This window comes from Lytechinus pictus, chromosome 17 (genome assembly GCF_037042905.1).
Source record: "Lytechinus pictus isolate F3 Inbred chromosome 17, Lp3.0, whole genome shotgun sequence".
Taxonomy (NCBI): domain Eukaryota; kingdom Metazoa; phylum Echinodermata; class Echinoidea; order Temnopleuroida; family Toxopneustidae; genus Lytechinus; species Lytechinus pictus.
In genome coordinates, this window is record NC_087261.1 from 26333651 (window position 1) to 26347217 (window position 13567).

Consider the following 13567-nt stretch of genomic DNA (forward strand, 5'->3'; position numbering starts at 1 on the left):
TATGTACTGTACGTGTATGGAAATTTAATCCCTGTAGAGCTCTCTTAAATATAGAACAAAGCCATTTCAAAATGTAATACCTCGGTCACATTTGCTCTACGGCGGCCGTACTGCGAGTCGAAAACAGCCGTTTTATTCATTTTTATTCAAACCACCTATATGTAGCTGGTACAAAAAATGTCAAAACCGCTGTTTTCAACTCGACGTACATACATGTACAGCCGCCGTAGAGCAAAGAGGTATAAAATGGTGAATTAATGAGCATCATGTCGCTTTACGTGTACATGTACATCTAGTTCAGTGAAATGTTTAATACATGCATTCTTTAATACGACAGTGAAAATTAGAATGAAGTTGAACTCCATTTCAAATTCTTTTATTACATTCCATGTACATGTACATGTACAAAGTATTATACTTTGTGCTATTTTTTGTATCAATGTTAAAACCACACATCTAAAAAATACTTTCCTGTTTAAACAGTGATAGGATTGGGAGTGGAGGTAATATGTTTGTTTGTTTTTTGCAACACATATTTATGTACAAACATTTTACTGAAAATACTTGCCTTTCCATATGGCATATAAAATGTTGTTCTCTTGCCAACCATACATGTACATAAAATCTACAAATCTAGTACGTGTGCAGACTCTCAAACCGTGTCATTACAGTTGTAAGGTGGAATTCAAAGACAAATAACTGAAGCTCCCCCATCTATTTATGGCAGGGGGCCTCCCTGTGATATTTGGAAGTAAATTATATGAAGATATTTTCAAGATGTGATCAATCTAAATTGCTCTGATAGGATTGGGCTTATCAGTGTGTGAAATGCAATTTTGCAATATTGTAATATCTGCCAATATGGCGCCAAGAAAACATACTGAGTGCATTAGAGAGAGAGAGCGGAGAAACAGGAGGTGGGACTTTATATCATACATGTACTTGCAGAGCTGTATGCACAGAAACTTTCGTTCTAAAAAAAAATCCTTGGTAAAATCCTTTCTGCAATTCAATATATGAGTATTCTAGGCTGAATTTTTTTAAAATCTAAATAGAGTAAAATTGAGCAAAATGCTGCAAATTTCCTCAAAATCAGATAACAAATAAACAAAGTTACGGTATTGAATTTCAAAGCTTAGCAATATTTTGTGAAAACAGTTCTACAGTATGCAGAGCGTCATGAATATTCATTACGGTACATGTAAGTTGGCTGATGATGTCACCCAATGTCCCTTTTCTTTATGCGTTTGAAATCATAATTATTTCATATTTTCATACATGTGGTATTTCTCCCTTAAAATAATTTGCAGCAATGAATATCCGATGCATTACATCAGCAGTCATTCCAATTTTTTTTTTTTTTTTTTTAAAGTTCTTGAAGGACAAATTTTGAATAGAACAAATGGGGACATGACATCAATTTGCTTGTTGAATTAAAGACATTCCTAGAACTTTAAAATGTCATAACTTTGTTTTTTTCATATTCCTTGTCCAATTTTGATGACTTTTCCTGTGTTTTTTGTCTGATTTTCCTCAATCTGTTCAAATCATATTATTTTCAGCCTGGAGTAACCCTTTAATCTGTTTGTTAGTTGTTACTTTTCCATTCAGATACGATTCCGGTCAAGGTTGGTATTTCATGTAGGTTTAAGATTACTTTATTTTTTTAATAATAGACAATTTTGTGGTTGGGAGTGATCCCATGGGATCAAAGAATATGGGGGTAACACCTTCTCAATTTTGGGCTGATTTTGATGAATAAATGAGATATTACATGTAAATTGATTGGGGGAACATCCTCCTTCATAAAAGCCGTTGCACTTAAAACTCAACTAAAAAACATCACCATTTTACAATTTAGCCTATAAACTCTATCTTATGTGTGCACATTTAGAAGAAACCGCACATTGAGTTCTCTCACTGCTCAGTGCTCATTAAACCAAATCAATCAAAGCATAACTCCTGCTACATGTATGACCTCCAAAACTATGTGATTAAAATTCTATTGATGATGGACCAAACTTACAGTATATTATATAGGGCCTATGCATCAGCATGCCTGCCCGGAGCGCTGCCCCCCCCCCCCCCCATCACTCACCAAGCACTAGTGGTGTGTCTTTCTCTTTACCAGGTCTCCAATTTGATTCATTCCCAACATGTATAAATAGTCTGTCATCCGATTCTCTCTCGTCTGTTCCATGCTCAGGGTTTTAATGAGATTGCAGTGTTGAAAATTTTCCAATCACTGGACTGGACGATATCACTTCTCTATTAAAAGATCTTTAAGTATTAAAGCCCTGTCCTCATATTTACTTGGTCTACATGGAGTTGGCTCACTATCTTATGTAGTCTGGGCTACACCCATTTGGTCTACTATCAATTTGGTCCAACTACATTTTGGTCTACTCTGAACACTTGATCTAATACCCAATTCATCTACAGACAAATCTCATTCAGTCTAATCCCAGTTGGTATAATTTCCAACATACTTAATATTTTTTTTACATCATCAAATGAAAAATTTGGTTCTTATTTAAAGGACAAGTCCACCCCGAAAAAAACTTGATTAGAATAAGTAAAGAAAAATCAAACTAGCATAACACTGAAATTTCATCAAAATTGGATGTAAAATAAGAAAGTTATGACATTTCAAAGTTTCATTTAATTTCACAAAACAGTTATATGCACATCCTGGTCGGTATGCAAATGAGGAGACTGATGACGTCATCCACTCACTATTTCTTTGGTATTTTATTACTTGAGATATGAATTATTATAATTTTCTCCTTATTGTCAAATGAAACAGTGATTAATTCCTCTCTGAACATTTGGAATTAGCATTGTTTAATACTATAGGGTTCAGTCAAGTCGGTTCTTATTATCGAATCTGTAAAAAATATTGTGTAATTCAAACAATAAAAAACAAAAGAAATAGTGAGTGATGGATATCATCGACTGACTCATTTGCATGTCACTTAGTTGTGCATATCACTGTTTTGTGAAAAATAAGCTCAACTTTAAAATGCCATACCTTTCTTATTTTGATGAAATTTTCAGCGTTATGCTAGTTTGATTTTTCTCTATTCATTCAAATCAACATCTTTCTGGAAAAAGAAATTACAAAGGCACCCCCTCCCATTTCACATTTCAACTCACATATATTGGTATATCCCTCGTTATATTTTTTTTCTTTAATTTTTACAATAACCATGATTGCCATCCCACCTTTGTGACTCGGTATATCCGAAATGGTTCACGGTCCCGATGTTCGGGTAGGTGGAGCAGAGTTTAGCGGTAGTGAAGTGGAGTGGAGCCTGCACGAACATCGCCTGAGGTACATGTACGTATGCCCGTTCCACTAGATGCACACGCAGGCAACCTGTTCCAAGGACCCCCGTTTTTCACAAACATTTGTAGTTCCGAGGACCCTCCTTGTTACAATAAGCCCGTTCCAAGGCCCCCGTTTTTTGTCTCGCCCTCGGCACATACCTACTACTTTTTTGGTTGAGTACCCCCCCCCCCCCCCCGGGGTCCCAACTAAGTAAGGTAAGCAACATGATAGAAAAATCTGAAGTGAATCAACTCTACTGGAACTTCCGCAGAAGTCTCAGGCTCAGCACTTAATAACATGCACAGACAACATTCAACAATCATGACAATCTTTTCACTTTTGTTATTTTAATTTTTTAAATATATGAGGGGGTGCATATCGAACTCTTTCCAATACCTCTCTTCATTAATATTCTTTTAATACTATCAAAAGCTAGTTAGCAAAACAATTCAAACACAATCTCGCAACATCCTAACCCAGAGAGCTCTCTGGGTTAGCAACATCCATGTCAACTCAAGTCAAGTGACCAATGCTGCACAATGCATGGCCTTGCCAGCGCCATCCCGTGCAAGACGGGGAGCATGCAGGCACACTACAGCGGCCAGCGCAGGGTGCACAGTTTTCCAGCTCCAGCAACACAAAAAAACACGCACTTTTTTCCACTCACCTTCTTTCGACTCTAGTTTACTTGCAGATAACTAAGAGAAATGTCTTCAAAGTAAATCTGTTGATGAAATCAGCTCTGCCGATGTCTTTTATCGTTGTTATATCGATGAAACTGCAGTAAAATTATCGAAACAATGGAAAACAAGGAGAACTTGTCGAGAGATCGAAAAGTTCAACACTCAGTTTCCGGGTTTGTATATTTTGTCAAAATTGCACACGCCCTCAACGTTCAACACTTGTATATGAATTTGAATAATTTTTGCAAGAATGAAAGATTTGCGTACAGACCATAAAGATACTAATAATATATCTCTTTGGTATAGACCTGAAATTGGTGTTTGTATTTAATTTACAATCCATTCATTCACTCTCTTTTTTATATATATTTTTGTGTTTATTGAAAAATCAGTGTTTTAAAGCACAATATTTACACACAATACAGAAGATCATTATAAATAAATAAATAAATGAAAATGTATAAATAAATAAATAAATGAAAATAAAAATACATTTCTGGCTCTAGTTTATAATTTTACATGAGCAAGACCCTCATAATTTTTGCATGATAGATCTATTTCATAGACAAGTCCAAAACGGGGACATTAATTATTGAAGCGTGCCTGGACGTTCAATCAAATTTGAGCGTGTGGGGAATACATAGCTTGTAACCCTTCCAATTACTTTAATAAATTTATCTCATGACCCACCCCCCCCCCATGATAGCCTTTCTGCCCCCCCCCCCCCAAAAAAAAAAATGAAAACTTACATTTTTTTTACTTACAATAACAAAATTCACCAAAAATGTGCACAAAAATATATTCATTTCATTTTTTAAAATTCATAAGCCTAGCTCCCTCATTTTAGGAGTGTTTTCTTTTAATGCGTCTTGCTCCCCTTTTTTTTCTGAGCCAGGCCCCACCCTTTCTCTCTCTTTCTCTTGTTATGTTCGGGGGGGGGGGAGGGGTCATCAACATTTTTTCTTCGATCGGCTGCTCATAAACCGAAAGGATATTCTTCCTTTGGTGAAGTTTATAAAGACAGGGGTTTTGGATAGCCCTCCTTGGCGTAACAGGCGGGGACAGGGGGCAGAAAAGGCCATGGCCCCAAAGTATAACCAAGAACATGACTTTGTATAACCAAGAACAAAAAAAGAAAAGAGGAACGAAAAACAAAGGAATGGTGTTAGATATTTTCTGAATTTCATGTAAAAATCTATCTCAAAGTTAGATTCTCATGAAAAGGTGATGTTTTTTTTTCTCTAGCTTCGCTCTCTCGGGTTTTTTATTAAGCACCTTTTGCCACATGCACCATCCTGTGCCCCCAATGGTGCTCCCCACTAGCGTACCTACGGGGGACAGAGGGGGTAGACCGCTGCCCCCTCTGACGAGTCACAACCCATGCAAGGGACATATCCCTGCCCCCCTGACGAGTCTTGAATACTTTTTTTTTTTTTTTTGCTTGTCAAATTTTTTGGCGGACGAATTTGCCCCCCCGGCCCCCCTGTGGAAAGTCCTAGGTACGCCACTGGTGCTCCCCCCCCCCCTTTTTTTTTTTTTTTTTTACTCATTACGCTACTGCTGCATTATACTAAGCTTCGCCTTATATAATGCTTGCACACAATCAGAAAAAAAAATCCTGTTTACAGTGCAGTGGCGTACCGACCAATAAAAAAAGAGGAAAGGAAAGAGCTATAGAGACTTAGGGTGAAATGTGAAATAATTATTTAAGTATTATGTCAAAATCTATGGCATAATTGGATTTTTGTAATAAAAACAACAAAATTTCTGATCACTCGCTTCGCTCGCTCGCATAAAAAAAATTATTGGGGGGGGGGGCTCATTACGCCACTACCTGTTCATACGATTATGACCGGGAAAATTCTTGAAGTGGAGCAAGTTTGACACGTAAGGAAATGGCTGAAGAAATTATGTAACAACGCAAGCGTGAAACGCGGGCTAAAATGTTTGGAGATCAAGATCTAAAAACGATTTGTAATCATGAACAGGAATATCTAACAATTCGGGCGCGAAGTGCGAGGTGAAATTTCAAATATTTATAGGCCCGCTGATCTGAAAAGGGTATTTTTAAGAACTGATAGTGGATTCATGAATAGGATAAGTATTCCATTTTTATTTTTGAATAGGATAAGTATTCCATTTTTATTTTTGAATAGGATAAGTATTCCATTTTTATGGTTCAGCTCCCAGGGTCCTATATAGGACTCCGGGAGCTGAACCATATTGACATTCAGACGCGAAAACGGGGCGAAAAGTTTTGTTGTCATGATTATGATGTGCATATAAAGCGAACATAAAGCGCGAATCGAAATTTTCGATAAATTTACCTGAAAAGGGGGAACTCTATCATGTGAACGGTTTGTAGGAATATTTATAAAGGATGTATCTCACTATTCTTTTTTTTTAGTACAGCCTGCATTAAAAGGAACATTTGAATCACCGTTTATTGCTCCCCTGATATATTTGAAAGTTTGACATTTTATACTGCTAATTCTCATAATTTCCATTCTCATCAGTTACAATAAAAAATCCGATCTTAGTACATTAAAATTAATCAATATGGATTGACTTTTCAATACTTCATCACTGTAAAAATGCTTTTTAAAATGTTAAGCATGCTGTTTAAGCCCATCACTCTAACAACTATTGTTTAAAGTTTTAAAGAAGTTGTTTAAAAAGTTTTAAAAATTACAAAAAAGTTTAAACAATTGTTGTTAGAATGACTTAAACAATATTTGCTATTTTTTAAGGCTATGATATTATAGGAAATGCCATTCCACACTTTAAATTGCAGGATTTAAAATAAATCCATGCAAAAGTGTCGCCAGAATACTGGTCATATACATGTACATTTGTTCTTTTCAAATAATGTACCTTGAAAATATGTTATTTAATAATTTAGGTAATATTTACATGATTTGGATAATATACATTTTTGGAGAGAAAAATGACTTACTGTACATAGGGACCAACGAATTTGGGATTTAGCTTTAATTCTAAAGATTCTCAATCAATCAATCAATAAAAAATTCATTTTTCAATCTCAAAGGATTCAAAATCAAAATCCGTTGAGATTTTAAGATTTTTTTAGGATTAAAATGAAATCCCTAATTCAATTGGTCCCCAACTACAGTCCACCTTGAATCAATTTAAATCCCTGCAATTTAGAGCGCACAATAGGCATATAATTACAACAGGTAGGGCCAATATAGGTCACCAGTAGTATAGGCCTAACATGAAGCTTTACGAAATGACCCCAAACCGTCAAATTGTCACACATTCTTCATGAATTATTTCATTGCAATCAAAATTTCTGAATTTTGAACGAAGTAGATAGACCTTGGAAACAAAATTGATTGTACTCCAGGCTTTGCCTCCTATATATAAACCCATCAATATAGGCCTAAATTACGTCATGGGACGTTTTAGAAGCATGTCATTGGACAAAGATTCAACGTTTAATAAGCGGGTAGACAAGGTTCCTGCACGTATTATTGTTTTCATAAAATTGAAAAAATAAGAAAATTTACGTAAGAGGAGAGAATAAAAATGTTGAACGATTGACAAAATATATCCAACAAACAAAACTGTACAGGCTCAAGATTTAAAAACAGCTATAGTAGTCTGGTCTGTTAGCGTAAAAAACACCCTACTTGTGGACACGGTGGACAAAAGCATGATTTTTTCTCCAGACCTTTGTTTATGTATAAGAATTAAAAATGGGGTATGCTCCAAAAAATCTGGCTGCAGGAACAGCGAAAAAATGGGTGAAAATGTCAGAATTTATGAGTTTAGATTGGTCTGATATATAGACTAGCGCTAATGCAAAACTCAGTAGCAGTGCATTATTTTGCATTGGTTTAGTTCTTAAATTCAGACCCTTTTTGAACAGATATTCTGTTTGTCCTCGCATCTCAATGCACTAAATATCTGAATGCAGACGCTAAACAAGCCGAAGGGTGGCGGTGGAGGGGGTTGAATGTTGGTGTGTATGTATATATTTTGGTCTTGGGGTAAAGATGTGCAAGACACATTTTTTGCATGTGTTGGAAATTGTGTTGCCATGGTAACAGTGTATTATGGCAAAAATAAGGTACAAATCTTGCAGTTAGAACTACTTCCTCTGTTTTCATCCGATTCTCATGAAATTTGGCACACACATTGGTCTTGAGGTGAAGATGTCTAAGACACATTTTTGTGTGTCTTTCGGAAATGTTGTTGCCATGGTAACAACATAACATTTGGTGAAAATTGGGGAAAAAACCTTAAAATTCAAACTGCTTCATCAGTTTTCAATCAATTCACATGAAATTTGGCACACACATTGGTATTAAAGTAAAGATGTACAAGGCACTTTTGTGTGTGTTTCAGAAATTGTGTTGCCATGGTAACAACATATCATATGGCAAAATTTAGGTAAAAACCTTGCAATTTGAACTACGTCATCAGTTTCAAACCAATTCTCATGCATGAAATATGGCTCACACATTGGCCTTGAGATAAAGATGTGCAAGAACCTTTTTTTTTCATTTGTCAGAGAGTGCATTGCCTTGATAACCACATATAGCCAGAAATGCAGGGAAAACTCATCAATTGTGGATCAATCTACTTCTCTGTTTTCATGCAGCCTGTGCTCAGAAAAGTTTACACAAATATTCATTTTGGGTAAAGATTCATATTCAGTGTTAAAGGGGAATCCAGCCTTGGTCATAAAGTGTTGTGTGGAAAAGGAGAAAAATAAGAATGGTGAAAGTTTGAAAGCAATCGGACAAGCAAAATAAAGTTATGGCTGCTTTAAAATTAAGATCCCTAAGGCTACTAGTATGTAGATTTCAAATTGACAATGGGTAAGTAAATTATGACAAGGGGCGAGGCCGCAACGACAACTTTCCCATTGGCCTTGTACTTTGATTTTTGGTTTTCTCCTAAATTCCATTGGGGCCGTAATATAAACCTGTTAGTATAATGTTTTATGTCCTCATGAAAGAAAGATACAATTTGAAGTAAAACTTTTGAAAAAGACATTTTAGTCAATTAATTATTTCTGTACATGGAAAAGTGGTCCTTCCTTTACATCATTATGACATCACAATCATATGCGGCCAATTTGAAGTCTTCATGGGTATATAGTGATTACCAATGTTTACAACTTTTATATATTCACAACTTTCTTGTGGTTTGTCCGATATTGTTCAAACTTTGACCTATAGTCTGATTTTTCCTTTTCCTCTAAAAACAAGTGTTTATTTGGGTTGGATTCCCCTTAAACATCATAAAATAGCGCAGGGTATTCATGGTATTAATCACCTTCAATAATATTTATATGTTCTTTTTTTTGGGGGGCGGAGGAGGTCCTTAAAACTGACAACATAAAAATATAAAAGGTTAAAGGCCATGGCCATTAGGAGCTTAAACACTCTTAAAGAAAGCACCCCTTCCATTTTTTTTTTTTGGGGGGGGGCCTTTATAAAATTGCCACATAAAGAGTAAAAGGAAATAATTACAACTAGGAACTGAACCCCCCCCCCCAAAAAAAAAAAGGGGGGGGGGGGAAAGAAAAATCCATTACACTTCAGCGTATTAATTTAAAGCCTAAAACATTCTGGTTTGATAAAAGATCATTTCCGGTGCCCAATTAATCAACGTTTTATTTATCTCCTTCTACTCAGTCTTTTTTCATTTCAGTTCTTACTCTGACTTTCTTACATCACTTTTTGCACTTTAGAGCTTTACCATACCTTCTTGTTTTGTTTCCTCCCCCCCCCCCCCTCTTTTTCTCCCTCTCTAAGTACATTTTTCTTTGCTATTTTAATTCATTATTATCTAGCAACAATTATTACATTTTGAATGCTTACACCTACACTGAAATATAATACCATGACATTTATTCTTTTCTTCATAATCTTTTAAACTCTATTTTGGCTACACTCTGTCCTAAATAATACTATTAGCTATATTTAATGTCTAGTTTAAAGAATTGAAGAAATGGCTGTCATGATATTATATTTTGGTAAAGGTGCATCAAATTCATAGTTGCAGCATTCAGAATGGAATAACTGTTGCTTGAAAAAAAAAATGGATTTAGTTGTTTTCCGAAAATCCTCTGTGAAAATTTTAGTTATATCACTAAGTTTTCCCATTCCTGCAGTTACCACCATCTGAAAGGGATATGACTAGAATATATGTAGAGAAATAAAAGTCATCATTTGCTCAATGAACAGTGAATACGTTCGTCCTTACTCCAATGGAAAATTATTTGCATTTTTTGTGACAGTCAGATCTTGCATCCAACAATTTTGCTACTGAAACATAATATTCATTTTTTGACAATTGGAGATGTAGGATGTATAAAGCAGGGGCTGTCACAGAAATATACTGAAAAAACTTAAATGAAAGAAAATAGAAGGCAAAAATTTATTGTGCACATATGCATATTTTTGATGTGGTATGTTATTGAGTCATGGATTTGCAAGTGAATTTCTAAAACAAGTGCAGAGATTTTTGTATATATATATATTTCTATAATTAGTTGCATGATTAAAGGTACACTTTATAATATGTCAGAAAAAATATACTTGGAGACAGAGAGAGGGTAAAAAGGGAGAGAGGAAACATAATATGGTATGGTGAAGCTCAAAATCAAGAGTGATGTGATATAGTTAAAAAGAAAGAGTAGGAATGGAATATGAATAAAAGACTGAGTAGGAGAATATAAATAGACAATGATTAATTGGCTAGAATGCATTAAACATCAAATGAATGGTCTGAACTCTGAAGTGCAAATGACTCTTCTTACCTTTTAATGGGGGGGGGGGCATTTTTCTGCTAAAAAAATATATCAGCCCCCTATTTTTTCGGGGGGGGGGGGGTTAAGTTCCTAGTCATAATCCTTTAACTTTTACTTTTATGAGGTCATTTTCTAAAGACCCCCCCCCCCAAAAAAAAAAGGGATTAATGTCTCGCTTTAAAATATAAAGATCCCTGAGGGGCAAAGGCGTAGACTGGTTGAGCATGGGGAGATAGAAGTGGTATGGGGAGGTGGAACTAAGGTTTGGAAAATCAGCCGTTGAAAGTAGAAGGGGTGCACATTTTGTTTTGCTTCCCAGTGTTGGAACTCCTTTGCCACAGCGGGAGGTTTCACATTCACCCAGTGTACCCCCAGCCTATGCCCTTGAGGGGATGCTTATTTCAAGAGTGTTAATGGACACGGCCTTTAACCTTTATTTTGATGTCGGATTTTAAGGACCAATCCCGTTCCTCCCCCAAAACCTAGAAATATTACTGAATGTGATTAATACCCCCACACTCATATATTTTAATGCAGTTTAGAATTTAATATGAATCTTTACCCAAAGATGAATATTTCTTCCAACTTTTATGAGCACTGACTAAAAAAAGGGGAGGTTGTTTGATCCACAATGAGTTTTCCTGCACTTCTGGCTATCATATGTGGTTACCATGGCAATATATATATAAATGCACACAAAAAATGGTTCCTGCACATCTTTACCTCAAGGCAAATGTATGAGCCAAATTTCATGAGAAATGGTTCAAAACTGATGAAGTTGTTCAAATTGCAAGGTTTTTACCTAAATTTTGCCATATAATATGTTGTTACCATGGCAACACAATTTCTGAAACACATACAAAAAGTGCCTTGTACATCTTTACTCTAATACCAATGTGTGTGTCAAATTTCATGTGAATTGATTGAAAACTGATGAAGCAGTTTGAATTTTAAGGTTTTTTTCCCAATTTTCACCAAATGTTATGTTGTTACCATGGCAACAACATTTCCGAAAGACACACAAAAATGTGTCTTAGACATCTTCACCTCAAGACCAATGTGTGTGCCAAATTTCATGAGAATCGGATGACAACAGAGGAAGTAGTTCTAACTGCAAGATTTGTACCTTATTTTTGCCATAATACACTGTTACCATGGCAACACAATTTCCAACACATGCAAAAAATGTGTCCTGCACATCTTTACCCCAAGACCAAAATAAGTACATACACACCAACATTTAACCCCCTCCATCACCACCCTTCGGCTTGTTTAGCATCTGCATTCAGATATTTAGTGCATTGAGATGTGAGGACAAACAGAATATCTGTTCAAAAAGGGTCTGAATTCAAGAACTAAACCAATGCAAAATAAAGCACTGCAATTGAGTTTTGCACTAGCGCTAGTCTATATATCAGACCAATCTAAACCCATAAATTTTGACATTTTCACCCATTTTTTCGCTGTTCCTGCAGCCAGATTTTTTGGAGCATACCCCATTTTTAATTCTCATACATAAACAAAGGTCTGGAGAAAAAATCATGCTTTTGTCCACCGTGTCCACATAATTCCGCTAACAGACCAGACTATAGCCCATGCATGCACGATCGCTGCCAGCGCAGCGCTTTATAGCTAGGCTAGGCCTATGCGCATGCGCTGCAGGATTGTTACGTCATAAAATTTAGCACTTGAGGTAGGTCTCCTAAAAAAGTGGCAGCGGTATCCTTCGTAAGAAAGGTGAGTCACTGGCGTTTAGTGTAATCATTGATAATGGTAATTTTTGATTTCCCTGTGTATACTTCAATAAAAAGTGAAAAGAGTGGTACCGTATGTATAATAGGCCTAGATCTACTCTATTTGATTCTGGAATCTGTTTTCTTCTGACCGACCGGTGGTGCGAAACCAATCCACTCACTGCCTGCTTGGCCGGCGCGGCACCGGCGGTGGAAGCTCCTGTCCTGACCTGTCTCGATCGAGCCGTCGGCGTCGTCCTCGAGCCTACTGAACAGAATTAAAATATTGCTTAGGGCCTACTAACTTAAAGTTTGCCCAGGACAAGAAAATTGAGATAGGTACCAGGCAAGTGGGATTTGACCCTTTTCCATCATCTTTCTATTAAAAATCCTCTTGGAAGGATGTTGCAAAATTTTCAAGCATACTAAAATCATTTTCTGATGGGTAATTGCATGCGTTCAGTAATACAAGAATAATAATATAGATATATTTACCCAGGGAAGCCACTTCAGTTCTGAAAACTGTTCTCCCAGCGGGCGCTGCTATTATTATTACCCCGGCTTTAGCTGGGCTGCCTAGGCGCTCAAAGCATTCAAGCCTTCAAGGAATTTCTTCCTCCCAGGATTTCTTCTACCAGGTACCCATTCATCTCACCTGGGTTGAGTGTAGCACAGTGGATAAATTTCATGCTGAAGGAAATTACGTTATGGCTGGGATTTGAACCCACGACCCTCTGTTTCAAAGTCCGAAGACTAATCCACTGGGCCACAACGCTCCAAAATGCCCTTAAAAATGAGGCCAAACTTTTTTTAAACAGATTACCGGTATGTAGAACTCTACACCAAAAAAGCCAAAATGGAGTAGCGCCAGACCCATGAAACTGGAGATGAATGTAATAATTATCATGGAATTTGAGACTTCACCACAGAAAAACATTGGAAAAATCAGTGATTTTTGTTTTCTTGAAATGCTGGAAACCCTGATTTACCCATCTTTGTACTGTAATGACTACATGTCAAACATTGCATTTTT